The sequence below is a fragment of the Solanum lycopersicum genome, chromosome 10 (genome assembly GCF_036512215.1).
Source record: "Solanum lycopersicum chromosome 10, SLM_r2.1".
Classification (NCBI taxonomy): domain Eukaryota; kingdom Viridiplantae; phylum Streptophyta; class Magnoliopsida; order Solanales; family Solanaceae; genus Solanum; species Solanum lycopersicum.
In genome coordinates this window covers 12,359,313-12,377,843 of record NC_090809.1, presented here as the reverse complement: position 1 = coordinate 12,377,843, position 18,531 = coordinate 12,359,313, and the positions used below count along the sequence as shown (strand labels likewise).

Below are 18,531 nucleotides of genomic sequence, written 5' to 3'. Positions count from 1 at the left end.
TAATAGAAATTGATGTTGGATTGTCATTTACTTCTGCACTTTGTTAGATATTGGGTTTTACGCTGACTTGTATTGGTGGAATAAGACAAGTACCACCACACTTATTTTTGGATCGTGAAAAAATGGTATCAGAGCTCCAGGTTCATAGGTCTCACGTGAATACAAGCCGAGTCTACATAGAGTCTCAAGGATTAGTATGGAGACGTTTGTACTCATCTTTGAGAGGCTATAAAGATTACTAGGGAACTTTCTTTTGTTCATTCTTTTTCATCGTGCGTAGTTACCTTCTTTAGTACTGAGTTTTTGTATACTCTTTTGACAAATGACGAGGACTAGCACTAATGTTACTGGTGGTAGAGGGGAGGCACTTCCCGAGGCAGTTGTTGAGTCCCCAGCTAGGGGTAGGGGTAGATATCGAGCTAGAGGTCGTGGTAGTAGTACGACAGTAGCCATAGGTCATGGACGGGGAGCGACACCAGTGAGGGGTCATGCTAGAGAGGTATCTACAGAACGTCAGATTGATTGCACAGAGGACCAGGTTTCTCCAGATACTGTAGTCACATCCTTGCTTCAGGATACACTATTGAGGGTGTTAAGTGTGCTAGAAGGCCTTTCTCAGGGTGGTAATGCAACTACCACACCATATGACTCTCGTACTACAGAGGGGGCTCAGACACAAGAGTAGCAGCAAGCTCCAGTTGTTCATGATAGGATGCGGCAGCTACCAGTGGTTCTCGCAGTTCAGAATGATGTTGCACTTGTATTAGGGGGTCCAATTGCATCGATGGTTGTTCTGACAGAGGATGAGCAGCGTAGGTATAAGAGATTTCGAAAGATGTACCCACCTCAGTTTCAGGGTGGGAAGAGCGAGTACGCTCATGAGTTTCTAACTACCTACCGAGAGCTACTAGAGGTGGTTGGATTAGCTGAGTCACATGGGGTTTGATATGCTACACTCCAGCTTAGTGGACTAGCGAGAGACGTGTGGAGGACTTATTCGGGGGTTTTGCCAGTTTGATCTCCTCCAGTGACTATGGAGCAGTTTGCTAGTGCATTCCAAGATCGTTTCATCCCATGGAGAGTGAGAGAGGAGAGTCGCTTGAGGTTTGAGAGCCTAAGACAGAATGGTTTATCGGTTACAGAGTATGAGGCGCATTTTTGCCAGTTATCTAGGCATGCGTTGGCCATTAATCCAAATGAGATAGAGAGGATCCGCAGATTTGTGAGGGGATTGACTTTCTCTATCAAATCAGCTGTGTTTCGGGCATCTATGGAGGGGTCTTCTTTCCAGTCCATTGTGAGCACCTCCAAAGAGGCGGAATTGATGGAGAGAGAGGAGTTTGGGACCCTAAAAGGGCCCGTATATCAGGCCAGTTTCATGGTGCCTCATCTGGAGGTAGGGGATCACAGAGAGTTAGTGGTTCTTTTCAGCAGCGGGGACCTTTTCATGTATCTATGCCGACATTTGAGGGTGGCCAGACATCTAGGGGTTCTTATAGCTCGGGTCAGGGCTCGTACGGTTCACAATAGCGACCTACAGGGTGAGGAAGTTATAGTGGGTTTTCAGGGTCCACACAACAGTTCCCAGTTCAGGTATTTTGTTTTACTTGTGGAGATCCCGATCATCTAATGCAGCAGTGTACTTCACAAAGGGGTCATGGTGGGCCTCAACCTAATTCTTCATTCCAGACTAGACCACCATCACCACAGGGTAGAGGTCGTGGCAGAGTTACCTCAGGTAGAGGTGATAAAGTTTCTAGTAGTGGTGTTGCAGCTCAGCAGAGTGGGGGTAGAGGTACCACTCAGGATCGAGGTGGATGAGGAGGCCACTGCTATTCTTTCCCCGGGAGGCCTGAGGCGGAGACCTCTGATGCTGTTATTACAGGTTCATCCCAGTATGCCATCGACATGCGTCTGTGTTGTTTGATCCAGGTTCTACATTCTCTTATGTGTCTACATATTTTGCTGCTAAATTTGATATGATATTTGATCGCATGACTGTACCTATCCGTGTTTCTACACCCGTAGGTAAGCCCTTAGTGGTGGATCGAGTGTATCGATCCTGTCTTGTTTCTTTGGCTGGGTATGACACTTGGGTGGACTTAATCATTCTGGGGATGGTAGACTTTGATGTTATCTTGGGTATGGATTGGGTTTCTCCTTATCATGATGTCCTTGATTGTAATGCTAAGACTGTGACTTCAGCCATGCCTGGTGTTCCGAAGGTTGAGTGGAAGAGTGTTAGTGGTTCTTATCCTAGCAAGGCCATCTCTTTTATCCATGCTCAGAGATTGGTGGAGAGGGGGAGTTTGTCTTATTTATCTTTTATTCGGGATACTAGCGTTGAACCACCTCCGATGGACTCTCTTCCCGTGGTTCAAGAGTTTCTCCATGTATTTCCTTCTAATCTTCCAGGTGCTCCCCATAGGGATATCAATTTTGCTATTGATTTGGAGCCGGGCACTAAGCTTATTTATATCCCTCCATACCGTATGGCTCTAGAGGAGTTGAAAGAATTGAAGGATCAGTTGCAGGATTTATTGAGCAAGGGTTTTATTCGCCCTAGTGTGTCACCATGGGGTGCCACTGTATTGTTTGTGAAGAAAAAGGATGGGACTATAAGGATGTGTATTGATTACAAACAGTTGAACAAAGTAACAGTGAAGAATAAGTATCCTCTTCCGCGTATTGATGACTTATTTGATCAATTACAGGGATCATCATTGTTCTGTAAGATTGTTTTGAGGTCTGGGTATCAAAAGTTAAAGATTAGGACATCAGATATCCCTAAGACAGCTTTTAAGACCTGGTATGGGCATTATGAGTTTCTAATGATGTCCTTCAAATTGACTAATACCCCTGCAACATTCATGGAATTGATGAATGGGGTGTTTCGACCATACCTTGATTCTTTTGTGATTGTCTGCATCAATGACATCTTGATTTACTCTAAGACTAAGGAGGACCATGTCCGACACCTGAGGGTTGTACTTCAGAGGTTGAGAGAAGAGAAGTTGTATGTCAAGTTCTCAAGGTGTGAGTTCTGGCTTACTTCTGTGACATTCTTGGGACACGTGGTGTTCGAGGAGGGTATTAGAGTAGATCCGGCCAAGATTGAGGCAGCTAGAGGCTGGACGCGACCTACTTCCCCTACTGAGATTCGGAGTTTTATGGGATTTGCAGGCTATTATTGACGATTTGTTCAAAGTTTCGCTACTATTGCAGCTCCATTAACTAGATCTGCTCGATAGCATGTGCATTTTTAGAGTCTTAAGAGTGTGAGAAGAGCTTTCAAAAACTCAAGACTTTGTTGACCTCAGATACTGTGTTGACTCTAAACTGAGGAGGGTGTAGACTTTATAGTGTATTATGATGCTTCAGGAGTTGGATTGGGTGGTGTGTTGATGCAGAAGGGGAATGTGATTGCTTATGCTTCTACGCAATTGAAGTCCCATGAGGATAACTACCCTACTGATGATTTGGAGTTGGCGGCTGTGGTATTTGTACTTAAGTTATGTCGTCTTTATTTGTATGGAGTGCATTCTGAGATCTTCACTGATCATCGGAGTCTTCAGTATATCTTTAGTCAGAGAGATTTGAACTTGAGGCAGCGAAGATTGCTTGAGTTGCTGAAGGACTATGATGTGACCATTCTGTATCATTTGGGGAAGGCCAATGTTGTGGCCGATACTTAGAGTGGGAAGATTCATAGCATGGGGAGTCTTGCATCTCTTTGTATTGAGGAGAGACCTTTGGATATAGATGTTCAATTGTTAGCTAACACTCTTGTCCGATTGCAGATCTCAGAGGAGAGTGATGGGATGATTACTTTTATTGAGGCTCGATCTTCTTTAGTCGAGCAGATCCGTGCACACCAGTTTAATGATGAAAAGTTATGTCTCATTCGAGATAATGTATTGAGAGGGGAAGCTAAGGAGGATGTCCTTGATTCTGATGGTGTCTTGAGGATCGGAGCCAGGATTTGTGTACCCAAGATAGGTGATTTGACTAGATTGATCCTTGAGGAGGCCCATTGTTCTCGGTATTCCATCCAACCGGGAGCGGCGAAGATATATCATGATCTGAGCCAGTATTAATGGTGGTGTGGAATGAAGAGAGATATTACAAACTTTCTTTCAAGGTGTTTGAGTTGCCAGCAGATCAAGTGTGAGCACAAGCGGCCCGGGGGTGTATCTCAAAGGATGTCTATTCCTACTTGGAAGTGGGAGCGGATTACTATGGACTTTGTTGTGGGTTTGAATACAACAACAAGTGATTATGACTCCATTTGGATTTTGTTGATAGGCTCACCAAGTCTGAACACTTTATTCCAGTTCGGGTGAAGTATATGGAAGAGAAGTTAGCCGAGCTATATATCAGTCAGATTGTGCGACAACATGGAGTTCTAATTTCCATCATATCAGATTAGGGTTCACTATTTACTTATCATTTCTGGAAGGCATTACAACATGGTCTGGGTACTTAGTTAGATATGAGTACGACATTTCACCCTCAGACAGATGGTCAATCTGAGCGGACCATTCAGGTATTGGAAGATATGCTTCGAGCGTATGTGATCGATTTTGGTGCTAGATGGGATCAACATTTACCATTAGCGGAGTTTGCCTATAATAAAAGTTATCACTCTAGTATCCAGATGGCCCCATTTGAGGCGTTGTATGAAAGACGGTGTAGGTCTCCGATTGGTTGGTTTGATTTGACGGAGATGGACTCTTTTGACACAGACTTGCTTAGAGATGTTATGGAGTAAGTACGTATGATTCAGTATAGATTATTGACAGCTCCAAGTCGACAGAAGAGTTATTCAGACCGGAGAGTTAAAGCCTTGGTGTTTATGGAGGGTTATCATGTTTGGCTCCGAGTATCACCCATGAAGGGTGTGATGAGGTTTGGAAAGAAGGGCAAGCTTAGCCCTTGGTTCATTGGACCTTTTGAGATTTTGAGCCGAGTGGGAGAGGTGGCCTATAAGTTGGCCTTTCCACCTAGTTTGTCGGCAGTTCATGCTGTTTTCCATGCCTCTATGCTTTGGAAGTATATTCCGAATGAATCTCATGTGATTTCTCTCGATTCTGTGGAGCTGGGTCCAGACTTGACATATGAGGAGGAGCCTATAGGTATATTGGATAGGAAAATCCGAAAGCTTAGGACCAAGGAGCTTGTTTCAGTGAAGGTGCAATGGAAGCACCGTTCAGTAAGAGAAGCAACTTGGGGGACAGAGTCTGACATGCGTGCCTGATATCCTCAACTTTTTGAAGCTTCAAGTAATTACTTTTACTCGATGTTCGAGGACGAACATGATTTTTAGTGGTGGCTAATGTAATGACCCAAAAGCTTCTCTTTAGAATTTTTGAATATTTGTTTAACTTAGGTTAATTAATGGATAGTTTATGGGCTAAAGTGATAAATTATATAATACCCTATACCCTTTAGCCTATATTTAATAAAAATAAATGAGTAAAATTTATCACTTTTAATACACAATTAATTGAGATAAGAAGTAAAAAGGGGAAAAAGGAACGAATCAGGGTTTCAACATCTTGCGAACTGCTTCAGGTACTTGCATCAAACCTGCATGTTGTTCAATCATTCCTACATATATACATATGTCTGTAAATAATAATATATTAAATTGGAGAGGAATGATTTGCTTGGTAAGTTTTTAGATTAGATAGGTGTCATATACCCTTTTCTTTTTACACTTAAATTTGTAGCAATTTTGGTTTGCCATTAATGTAGTGATGATTGGGCAATCATTGCCTTTTTAGAATTTATCCTTAGAAAATAAGAATTTAGGGATTATAGGGATAAAATATGTCATTGTATGTTCATTAGGTGGAGCGGTACAGATTGTAAGATTTTTGTAAAATTATTATTAGTTTTATTATTATTATATGTTATCGTATTATGAGCCAAACTTTAATATATTGGTATAGCTAATTAAATGTTAAATTTATGACATTTAAAAAAATAAAACTTGACCCTAGGCTTGAATCTTGGAATTTCGATAATTGAAATATCAATTGACCTTAACATTAGGAACTTGATTGTATGCTCGAGTAAGTTTCTGAGTGAGTTTAGAGTCTGGACTAGACACAAAGTAATGTGAATATTTTTTGTCTTGAAATCTTATTATGGACACTTATTTGAATAGATTGTTTTGAGTTGGAAGTTTAACAAAAAGGGAAGACTCAAGTTCCAAAGTGATTGTTCTACTATTTGAGGCAAGTGGATTTCTAAACTCTTGTTAAGGTTATGAAATTCCTGTATTTCCTTGTGTGGTGTTGAAAATGATTTGGAGACTTGTCGCTTATTTATTAGTGTTGTATTCCTTGCTGTAAATTGCGTTTTGTTATCAAAATGGTTATCCTCTCATTTCATTTGAGCATGTCAATTGCATTGTATATGAGACATGATTGTGGTATAAGGATGTACCATTTCGAGGGTCGTATCGCGCGCCGCGATGGATATTATATTTTGAGAGACGTATCGCGCGCCGCGAAGGTTACTTTTATCGAGGGTCGTGTCGTACGCCGCGACCGATTCATGGACAGATATGTTCCCCATGGGTCCCGGACTGAGAGACATCGGGTGAGTATCGTTAAGAAAGACATGCATCACTATATTTGACATTGCATCTCATGGAATTGCACATTTTATTATTGATGAACTTGAACACGTGTTTTGCTTATCTTGTGATTGTTTCTCTGTGAAAATTGTGACTGTTGAATATTGAGTTGTTATTGAGAATGTGTAAACTTATACAGTGTGGTAATTGAGTTATGTGTTTGGTAAACTGTAAACTGTAAACTGTTAGCTGTAGCGTGGAGGTTTAGATAGGGTGTAAGGAGTACCCGTATTTTGTTCACTTAACTTGTGTTTAGAGGTTTGCTTGTTGGGTACCCGTGATTTGGTACTCACCCCTTGCTTCTACAAATTTTTGTAGGTTACGAGCCCGGATCTTCGTGATACATGTCATTCTTTTCGTTTCCGAGGCATCTTGTTTAGGGTTGTGAGGTAGCTGCTTGTCATCTCAGCGAACTTTCCTACTCCAGTTTATGACTTTATTTTTACTTGAAAGACAACTTTATTTTAGACTTATATTTTATTTCAATTCTAATATTTACTTTAGAGGCTTGTGCACGTGACAACCTGGTTTTGGTGATTGAATTAATATGACTTGGTTTCATAATAGAAATTGTTGTTGGATTGTCATTTACTTCCGCACTTTGTTAGATATTGGGTTTTACGCTGACTTGTCTTGGTAGGATAAGACAAGTGCCATCACACCTATTTTTGGGTCGTGACAGTCCCTTCTACGGGTCGGACTCGCTTGCTGTGGTTCTTTTCTTGATCACCAAGTACCTCCCTTGCTTGTTTTTCTCAAATTCTAAGGTATGTGCCTTTGATTTCTACCCATTTACATTGAATTTTTGTTTATCAATTAGTATTAGCCTATTTCTTATTGATGGGTCTTCATTCTTAGATCTAAATTTTGTCTAACCTAGGTTGAGAATCCTCAAAATTGCCTTATCAAAACTCTAGAAATAGGTCCTTTAGCATTGCTAGTTTAGTAGGTATTTGTGTTAGAAACATATAGGTTATCACTTAGTATTCAATGTGAGTCATAAGGGATGATTGTGGCATCCCCAGTTCGTTCACTGAATGAGAGAACGAGACACCGATGACAGACTGTTGTACCCACGAAGGACCATCATAGGTTCTGTTCCAACAACCCACTGTATGTTTTCTCAAAGTGTTCTTCAACAGATACATGTGACGGACCACGATGGTCCGTCGTCCACAACCGTCTAGTTGTCAGAGACCCTTTTCACTACGGGTCTCCATACTGTTTCTAAGTGTCCTCTGACGCACATATACGACGGACCGTCATACAATCGATGTTCCATCCTGCACAACCGTCGTGTCGAATAGAGACCCCTCTCCCGAGGGTCTCCATACTTTTTCTAAGTGTCCTCTGAGGGACACTTACGACGGACTGTCATACCCTCGATGGTCGTCCTGTATAACCGTTAAGACGGTAAGAGACCTCTCTCCTAAGGGTCTCCATACTTTTTTCTAAGTACCCCACGATGGACATCAATGACCGGCTGTCATTGTCACGACGTTCCGTCCTTCTTATTAGTCATACTTGTCAGAGACTTTCCTTTAGGGGTCTCAACATCAACATAATTGAAGTATGACATGACGGACCCCATGACGGTCCGTCGTACTTACGAAGAGCCATCACCTGGTCCGTGGTGTTTCACTGTTACTACAGAAAAGTCATTACAGCTTAGCTCTTATATTTATTTTGTGTCATTTTTGCTCGTCTTGTTTGCTCGTTCTCATACTAATACTGATTCTTTACAGGTACTATCTCTAATGGCACAAAAATATGATCGAGTTTATGCACATGGGCAATAAAATTCTTTCGCCTCGTCTGCCCGCCTGGTCATACAATCTGATGATGAGCGTTACCCAACTACGTACCCCCAGGCAGTGCCACACAATCATGAGTTGCACGGGCTACCAGAGCTATACCCAAAAAGGTGGTGTTCAGCGTAGTCACTGCCTCCTTGTCTGATGAGGAGCGCACACTGACCGGCACACCTTCTAGGTCAGCAAGACATGAAGAAGGAGCGTCTGGCTTCTTAGGAGTTTCGTGGTTGGAGGATGCCTCCGGGTCTGCCAAGGTCCGTCCCCCCGCCACATCTGCACAGTCTGCCTCTTATGATTAGGTTGACAGTTCTGATTCCAATCCTGGCTCACCGACTCGTACTCTTACCCTAGTTTTCGACCAGCCCAACTGGTGGTGTGTCGACGGGCAATATAAAGTTTATTCACACGCAAAGTTTCTGAATTATAAAGGACTCATGACACGATCCGTTAGACTCTTGAGGCGGGTCCTTATGGGTAGTCTTCCCTCCATGCCAGAGATCCACAATCTCTTCCGTAGACAACGACTAGAGTGGACAGCGCGTTCTTTGGGACCTTATAGTGAGGAGTTGGTCCGAGAGTTCTACGCCTCTTACGTGGCTACTCTCAGATCAAAGATAGATAGGCGGGCTACCCCCGCCGAACAGGCCTTACTTGAGCATGTCTGAGTACGTGTTATTCAGGTCGATATCTCCTTGCCTTTCATCCGCCAGTATCTATACGGAGAGCATGTTGATGCCAAACGGACCCCTCTCACCGCTGAGTTCGACTACTAGTTGCAAATTGTAAAAGATGGCCAATTTTTGCGTGAGCCATTGTTGAGAGAGACCACTAAGAGGTGGATGGACTTCCACTTGTCTGTTGATGGAGAGGGTGTACCGACTGGGTAACAGAGCCGAAGAAAGCCATCAAGAAGGCTAACTTGACCTTCACGGCAAAGTTCTTATTGGTAATTGTCCGCCACTACCTTTCCCCCACGGCCACTGATAATATAGTCACATGGGAAAGTGTAGTTTTGATGGCAGCGATGATAGCCTTGAGGTGGACTTTGCTTGGCTTCTATAGGCGGTCATGAACGAGAGGGCTTTTAAGGTCACAACACTTACCCTTTTCCGTGCATGATATTTTCCCTATGCAGGTCCGCAGGTGTGCCCATCTTGCACATTGATCAGCTCAAGACTCCGTTGTGCACATTGATCAGGTCCTAATGAGTTGGCTTCACTCAGAGGGTCCCGTCCACAGTTGACTCCACTTGGTGAAGATCTGGATAATACAGTAGCACATGCTTGCACGGCTACGGAGGCTGCTTCAAAAACCACTAGCACTACTACGGTCGAGTCTATCTTGGGTAGCAGTACTACTCCGAGCTCCTCTCGCTCAGCCCCTCTCCCCGCTCTAATCCTGCTTGCTAGGGTCCAAAAACTAGAGGTACAGATGTCTACACTTCTGCATCACATCGAGCCTTGAATGTAGAGGTCTATTGGTGAGACAGAAGAGAACTTGGAGCGCAAACTGGTCCAGCACATAAAGCGGAAGATCACTGAGGTTCATTAGCGCTTGAACGCTTTTCAGTTGCGGGTGCTAGCCCGTCCAGCCCCTCAGGTGGACGTGTCGACCCTTCAGGCTGTTGTCGAGAGTCTACGAGCTTACATTGATATGATCCTAGAGGCTAAGGTTCCTGAATTTGAGGCCCCTTCTGCAGATCCTACTGAGGACATAGTGATGGCGTCCTTATTCGCCACTTTGGAGATTCCAGCACCACCCCCTCGAGAGAATGCCTAGAGGCGCAAGAGTCAAGAGGAGGATGAGGCTGGAGCACGAAAGAAGGTGCGCTATGATATAGAGGCTGCGAGAAGAGACTCGCTTGCTGTTGAGGAGGCGCATCGGATTAGGGCTGTAGAGTCAGCTGTTAGGGCATCTAGCTCCAGATATGTGGCGATAGAAGGAGGCACTGCTGATAGTGCTGCTGCTGATGAGGACAGTACTAAGGGTGTCCATACTATAGAGGTAGTGGGTTTTTGGGAACGGAATCCACCTGCTGTCTGATCGTCGGCACTTTGCACACCAGGTTTACTTCACCTACCACTCTCGTATTTCAATTATTTATACACTGGGAGAATTGGTTTTTTTTGTTAGGGGTGGGTAAATGGAAAGTGAGTGCTAGGGTGAAGTCTGAGTATCCAAATTCACTATTCTCTTTTGGGGTTTGATATTGACATTAGGTGCAGCTGGTTGGAGAGAAACTACCACTTGGTAAATTAAAACCCTGAATCTTGTGCTTGAGGTTGATATAGTACTAAGTGTCATGCCTAACACTAATGCAATGATAAGGAAATCTCTGATCTGGGCTTTAGAATTTTTAATTTATATCCATGGATTTTGATAAAACTGGGTTGATATATCCAGTAGCAGTCAGTCGCTTGTACAACTTAATTCGGCTTTCTGTGAGCGCGGTGAAATTCCTCAAACTTTTCTTGTCGAACAAAGGTCGAGGGGGATCATATCTTCCTTTTGGGGGAGGCGTATATTGATAACCTCGATTGTTCGGAGGGTGAGCTTAATTTCTAGGATATGAGTTTGTCTGGTAGTTTGGCATTGGAGCTTGGTAGTTTGGGTGGGGATTTTGATATGGTGGAGCTTTGACTCGAAACACAGGAGGAGGTTCGCGATAGCTCGACTGCACGTTATAACAGTTGGAAGCAACATCCTGGTAGGGAGATGGAATTTGGTAGGGTGGATGATGATTTGGATAAATGGGTGATGAATTTTTGTAATTCAGTGGTCGACTTTGATATAATGGAGGTTGGTCATTTGGATAAGTGGAGGTAGTATTCGGATTAATTTGAGGAGTATTGGGATGACTAGATTGCGTATAGCAAGTTTGGTATGAATTTTACAAAGGCCGAGAACGACCTTGAGAATATGACGAGCTTCTGGGGGTATTTCTACCCCAATATGAAACATCAACGGTTTCTTCTCTTTTCTTCTTCAATGTTCCTGATGATTTGGATGATGCAGCAACACGGGATATTTTTCTTATTTTCAACCCATCTTCGATAGTCTCACCAACTTTTACTATCTCAACAAATTTTTCTCCTACGAGCAATAAAGTTTGATCATAATACTTTGGATCTTGCACGTGCAGGAATACTTCTACAATTTCCTTTTCTGACATAGGTGGTTTGACCCCTGCTTCCTTTCTCCACCTTTCAGCAAATTCTCTGTAGCTCTTAATAGATTTCGGCTTCATCTTATCCAATGAATATTGATCATGAACTATTTCGACGTTATGCACAAAATCCATTGCTAGAGCATTCCGATTGGGCCATTGTCTGGTTTTATGCGAGGTGAACTATTCAAGAGCTTCTTCGCACAAACTCCGGCAGAAGTGCTGCATCAGTAAAGCTACATCCCTACCAACTCCAACAACTTGGTCATAGTAGGATATCAAATGATCCATAGGGTTCCCCACACCTCCCAAAGTATCATATTTGGGAATTTCGAACCCTTCTAGAAGGTCAAAATTTGGATGAATACATAAATCTTCATAACTAAGCCCAACTATATCAGGGACGCATTGGAGCTCTTTCATGGCTTTCATGATCTCTTCTTTTATGTCCGGCTTTTCCATCCACTCCTTTTCATGTTCCTTCTAATGGAAAGTGGTTATTTTACGTAAGGGTGGAGATACAGAGAGACTCTGGGCATTTTGAACCGTTTGATAATTGTGTGGGTAAGTATGAGGATTGGTATTCTGATTTAAGTTGTAGTGGGGTGTTTGGGGATAAGAAGTATTTTGGCTTTGATTTTGCGGTGGTGGAGCGATTAAATGATGGGTATTTGGAGGATGGGGTGGCATTCGGTGGTGGTTGTTTTGAGGAGGGGTGTAGTTTTGTAGGATGTAGAAGTATATTGTTGATTTTGGGTAGTCAAATCTATAACCGACGGATTTTGAGAAGGTGTAGATGGATGGTTCTGGGCTGGATCCATATTTGAAGAAGATAACTAGATTGGAGGTCTCCCATTAGCAGCGTTAGCACCAAATCTTTGTGGAGGCAGATCCTGTCTCCTTTGAATTTTATTCTCATCTCTGCAATATGTTGCATCAGCTGCAAAATAAACTCATTTTGGTCCGCTATAGTCGGTTGAGACACCACAAAATTAGTAAGACTTAATTCTTCATTACTACCCCCATAACTATCTTTCCTTTCTCTGAGCTTTGCCTAGGGAAAGAATCTACGCGACCTTTTGATCTGGTAAATAGGGATGATCTTCAAGTTTTTGATTGATACAGATCACTTTCAAAAATCCTGAGAAGGAAAACAACTCAAAGACTGATTTTTTAGTGTAGATTCAAAATACAAAATGCATGATATCACACAGAGAGTATATAAACATACAAGTTGCTTTCTTTGAGGATATTTTAAACTCACGAGTAAGGAGGGAAACACATTTTTAACAAGCAGGAGTTTGCTAGTTTTAGTTTTGACACTGTCTGAAAAAGGCTAAATCACATTAGGCTACTGTTTTCTTGAAGCTGCTCTTTGAAGTCCGTTGATTTGGTCTTTGTATCTTCTCGTAACATGAATGGGGAGACTGAAAATTTATAAAGTTAGGGGCTGGGCTTGGGAAGGCTGCCTTCGTATCTCACAAGAAGAATTCAATCCCAGCATAGTTCGAGTACATAAAGGAAATATTTTCATTCATTCATTCGTTAGGAATACAAGGAAATGGAAAAACAATAGAGCTTTAAAGATAATATAAGGACTCCATCTCAATAATTTTTTTCTCTACATCATCTTTATCTTATCTGTGGCGTGTTGATGATAAGGATTTCGTGTTCACGAATTTTGGTACAACTCGTAGAGTGTTCATCTTCTCGTCAGGGTTGCGTTGCAAATGCATCAGAAAAGCCCTTGTATCATCTATCTCTTGTGACGTTACAGCTAAATCCCTCTAACTTTATAACTCTCGGAACTGGTACTCATGCTCCCTTTGCTGAAATTCTTGCTCTTTGTTATAAAATTCTTGCTCCGTTTGCTTAAATTGTTGCTCCCTTTGGTCCAATTCCTGCTTAAAATGGTATGCATGGATCTGAAGACTTGTCTGTACATCTTCAATTTCCTGAACTACGCCTGGTAATGGGTTCATTACACCATGCATATCATTCTGCAATCATGTCTTGTATTCGTCTACATACCTAGCTTTATATCTATTTTTCAGCCATATCTCATTTCATGTTGACACGTCTTGCCCATTCTTGGAGGATGATCTTAGCGAAAGGTATTTTTCCGCTCCCACTGTAATTGACAACAAAAGAACTAGCATCCCCTTAGACGGGTGTGATTTGTGTTTTACAAAATTGTCGCATCACTCTTGCTGGGTTGTACGGTCGTAATCCTCTGATGCCAGGAAGGACTAAAAATGGATGTTTGGCCCCCTGTTCTGCTATCCTCTCTGAATTGAAGTTCAGTAACATTCATTGTATATCTTTTTCTCTAGAATCATAAAATACCCTTTCCGACGTATCCCTGGTGGTATAAATTGGGAATCTGCAGATGCTTAGTTAGAATTCATAATTATTGAAGGGAATCATCTTGCTTGGCTTTGCCAACTCTTGTTGCTGGGCACCGTCCCTTTTGCTGTGATGCTAAATCATCCACCATTAAAGTAGAATTTTGCAACCTTTGAAAAACGGAACCCATTCTTACACAAACATAATGATCGATAAATATCGGCCAAAATGATCGGGGCCAAACTACAATATTTCTTTTCTTCTCATTTCTTACCAATTTCTCTGAAGATGGAGTCTACTACCATCACAACCCGAGTGTTCATCTCATTTCCTTCATCTTTAGGGAATACCATTGTTCCGAAGAGGCATGCTGAAAATGCAATGACATGAGTTTTTCTCCAAGCACTATGACCATGGAATTTGTTTGGAAATTGCACAAAATAGCTATTGTGCCCGTATATTTTGAATAATCTAATTAGTGTTATACTTTGGGCATCAAATCAGTTAGCCCTTACCAGGTACAACATGTCTCTTGATTCTCCAGTATTTGTCCTATCTGGAAGAAGGATGTCATGATTAACATATTTTTCCTCTTGCCATATGTAATGATAGAGTCCAGACAATCCTTAATTTCCTCTAGTGTGGGTGTTTTTTTGACATCTCCAAATAGAAAAACCATCTTCTTATTGGTCCAAAACCGAGTAATAACCTCGATAAACGTGGGTCAAACCTTGAATTCCATTATTGATGGTAAGTGACAAATGTTAATAGAGTTTTCTTTCTTTTGACAATCTTTGAGGTTGTCCCATCATACGCCGAGAATGTCCGGCGTCTTGATGACCATGTTAAAATGAAGGAACTGACTCAACACCTACAAAAACATACAACTAGTTTATTGCCACCACCCACAATACAATAAAAATTTAAAAATGCAATCCATCCTTTAGATCTAACACGCAAATATGATCGTCCTATCGAGTCGTGGGCTCTTTGGATTCAAGGCGGTCTTTCTAATGGGTCAAGCACTCCTTGGGTGTTGGGTCGTCTTTGGACAATGCGCTCTTTTTAGGGATAGGGTTTCACTCAATCTTAGCTTAACTAGGAGTGAGTTGTATTTAGAGTTTAATGGGTAACCCAAGAAGACTACTTGGGCTACAGTAGTTAATGATCATTGACTATCAAGTAGCCAACTACACTAGTCAGGCTGCCCCAAGAAATTTTTTGGTTAATGAATGATTGCGAACCCGCATAATCATCCTTTAGTGGAAATAATTATCGTTTTATGGAATTATGATATGCCATGAATGCAATAATTCGCTAAAGCGATATAAAAAAACAGATAAACAGTTAACTGACATTGCCAAAACATGTTAGTTTTATGGTTAGAATCCTCCAAATACTCCCCAACAAAGCCTCCATTTCAATTTTATTTGAAAAAAAAAGAAAATTATTTATTTGAGTAAGGTTTCAACTTTTTAGAATGTCATTTAATTTTTGAAGAAAAATTAAGAAAACTCTGTTGTTAAAAGACCTAAACAGAAAAATCATTGTGAAGACTTTAAAGGGGTTCACGGATTCAAAATTTTAATTTAGGAAGGTTGTTAAAATACCTTAAATATCCGCATAATACGGCTATCTGACAACTAACTTTATATTTCGCTAAAATCACTTAATTCTTAAAAATTACTTAGAAGGGTAAAGAGTTAAAATATTAACCTATTATCTAAGTGAGTTATTTGCAAATTTAATGATTTGATGTTGATAAAACATCTAAGGCGTTTGTGGGGAGTTCAGAGTTTTCTTAACGTAAAACTAACACACACATAAAGCAAGTAAATAAACAAGAAATAAGAGAGAGGGAGAGAGATTTGAGTCAAAATCTGGGTTCTGTTCGCCTTGACTGATTTTTGGACCCACCTGTTTTGGGCTTTTAACCCGTTTGTTTTGGGTCTTTGGCCCACTTTATCTATGCATGGCCTAAATTCTAAGAACACAATAAGTAAATAATATAATAGGTTTAGGACCAACAACAACAAAATGCAAATTTTAAGGAAAAAAAAAATTTGGGTCGTAATAATCTAAAGTTCCTTAACTCTTCAAATGACTCCATATTTTTTAATTTGGGGGCCTTTTCGTCGATTTCGTGTCTTGAATTCAATCATTTAAAACATAGTTTTACTCGAAATAAGGGATTGGGACTTTGTTACACAACATGCGATTGTAGGTGGAGTCCATGAGAACTCAAGGAATTCAGATGCAACCAAACAAACGAAATGAATTAATATATAAATGAATTCAAACACTTTGACGCAAGGAAAATCATTCGAAGGAATTGAACACATTTAAACAAAATAATTGAGATCTAAAAAGAGAGCTTGAAGGTATTTGTACAGACCAACTAATAAATATCGAGCTCAAGTATAACACTAAGAGCATCAAAAAATATTTTATCTAATATGATTATAAAGAAAAATAACATGAAATATAACAATCAGTTACTTCACATAAAAAACAGATTTGTAACTTTCTTAAAAGATATTTCAAGGAACAAAGCCAAGGATAAGGCCACACTCATGATCCTTTAATCTAATGAAATTCACAAACAGCAAAATGAGACATAAACGGCTTACTGTAACCCATAAAACAATTAACTAAATTATGACAAGATGAATTGAAATAATTGGAACTAACATAGATAACAAATGCAAACTAGTTAAAGAGTTTTTTTTCAAAAAAATATGAATAGAGGAACATGTTGGCAGAAAACAAAGAAGACACGCACAAACCAGATCCCCCAAAATTTGACCGTACATGCTTGAGTATAAAGAACACAACATACAATTTGAAGTCCAAAATATCGATGCAAGAATAATATTAAGAAGCAAAGTGATTGATAAGAATGATAATCTGTGCGCTTCGAGTAGATGACAAAAATATAACATCAATGATTATAATAACTTAAATGAAACATGAGCAATGAAACAAGACATTAATGTGGAAAGATTGGGACAACACCAAATAAGATGCCAAACTCCAAGCGAAATGTGGAAGGAAATATCATATTCGAATGATTGTTATTTCGAGTGATCAAAAATCACCAATAGCTCCTAATACTTTTAAAACCCCAAAACTTGAATGTCTTATATGAGGGCCTAAAACACCAGAGTAAAAAAACTCAAACCCACGGCCCGTTTAAAAACCACTGCCCGTTTGCCTCCGTGAAGAACAACTCGGTTTCACTGTTTCATGTTATTAGAAAACATAAATTGCATTTTTGACTTAACAAACAGGGATCTTCAACATATGACAAAAAAAATGACATCGGAAAATTAATATCGACGGGAATAAACTATTCACAAACCAAACATTGAAACCATAAAGAACCAACTAATTTTGTGTACATGAAGCCAATGATGAAAAGGTAAGGACTTAGGACGAATGGGAAGGGACAAGCGAAATGAAACATAACTAACAACATGAACGAACAGACAACAACTTGAGAATATTTTGCAACTGATAAAGGGCTGAAGATTTTCCAAAATACTAGCACATGAACATCTTGCACAATTGAGAGTTGAACATACAAACACATTAAGAATAAACTACATTTGAAACATAATGTGAATTACCTTTTAGAGGGAAATGATCTGAGAACTCGAACAAGGAACGACTCCACCACCACGCGTTCGACTCAAACAACATTTAGATAAATTGTGCCAGATGTTGGACTCAAACTGAAATTTGATTCCCTGTTTTTCTGGAACTAAAGTTAAAACTTCTTAGCTAAGAATTCAAAATGTTTATTGTATTTCCAACTAAAATTTTAACTTTGTGAAGAATACAAAACTCTGAAAGAAAGAAAAAAACCCATTTCTAAAGAACAAAACCATACATTATATAGGCAGAATTAGGGTTCCTAACAGGGGAAAAATGGATCGAGTTCGAATTTACCCCCAAGACCCATTTAAATTTCAAAAACCTAAATCTTATCCCCAAAATTGAATATCCTTTGATTCCGATTGATTTTAAACTTATAGCAGGCTAGGTGGAGGATTGAGATCACTTTCTCGTAGTAGACGGGCGTCGTGTAGTCATCTCACCTTGCCAATGATGAAACGTGCCTAGCATGGATGTTGTACGGGTAAAACCATGAGAGAGAAGAAAAGGAGATGGAGACGTTGGGACGCGTTGTGTCCACCATGCACGAAGGGTATCATTGAATTTGTTATAGACGCGCTGATGTTGCAGTTTTCGACTTTACTTCTGCAAATTGTACCCGTCTCTGAGTCAACAGAGGATATTAAGAAAGAGGACGGGTCGGATCGTGGGATGAGTTGTTGTTGATTTGAATTGGGCCTATGTTAAAAGGGAATTGGACTGGGGTTGCTTTTTTTATGAAATTGTCTTAGAATCGGGGCCCGCTAAAAATTGAAGGAGAGGAATTGGGCCTGCGGTTAGTGAAAATCTGAAGAAAGGCCTTAATCTTGGTCTTTTAGTTAAGAATATTGCAAATTTAGCCAATTAAATTGTAATTAGCCAATTTGATTAAATTTTAAAAT

At 40.5% G+C, this 18,531-nt stretch overlaps 1 long non-coding RNA gene across 7 annotated transcripts in view; it reads right to left on the bottom strand.

Annotated features, from left to right (window-relative positions):
• Nucleotides 1-18,257, bottom strand: part of LOC101265375 (uncharacterized) — a 30,923-nt gene extending 12,666 nt beyond the window's left edge. For 2 of the 7 annotated variants that reach the window (XR_011211891.1, XR_011211895.1), the window contains exons 1-2: nucleotides 18,073-18,257; nucleotides 17,602-17,735 (exon numbers count right to left, since the gene is read on the bottom strand). This is a non-coding gene — a long non-coding RNA (uncharacterized lncRNA). Of the gene's footprint in view, nucleotides 1-13,138; nucleotides 14,844-16,847; nucleotides 17,212-17,601 lie in introns of those variants that run through there. The other 5 variants (XR_011211894.1, XR_011211896.1, XR_011211897.1 and 2 more) reach the window with 5 other exon arrangements.
• Between the last annotated feature and the right edge of the window lie 274 nt (nucleotides 18,258-18,531).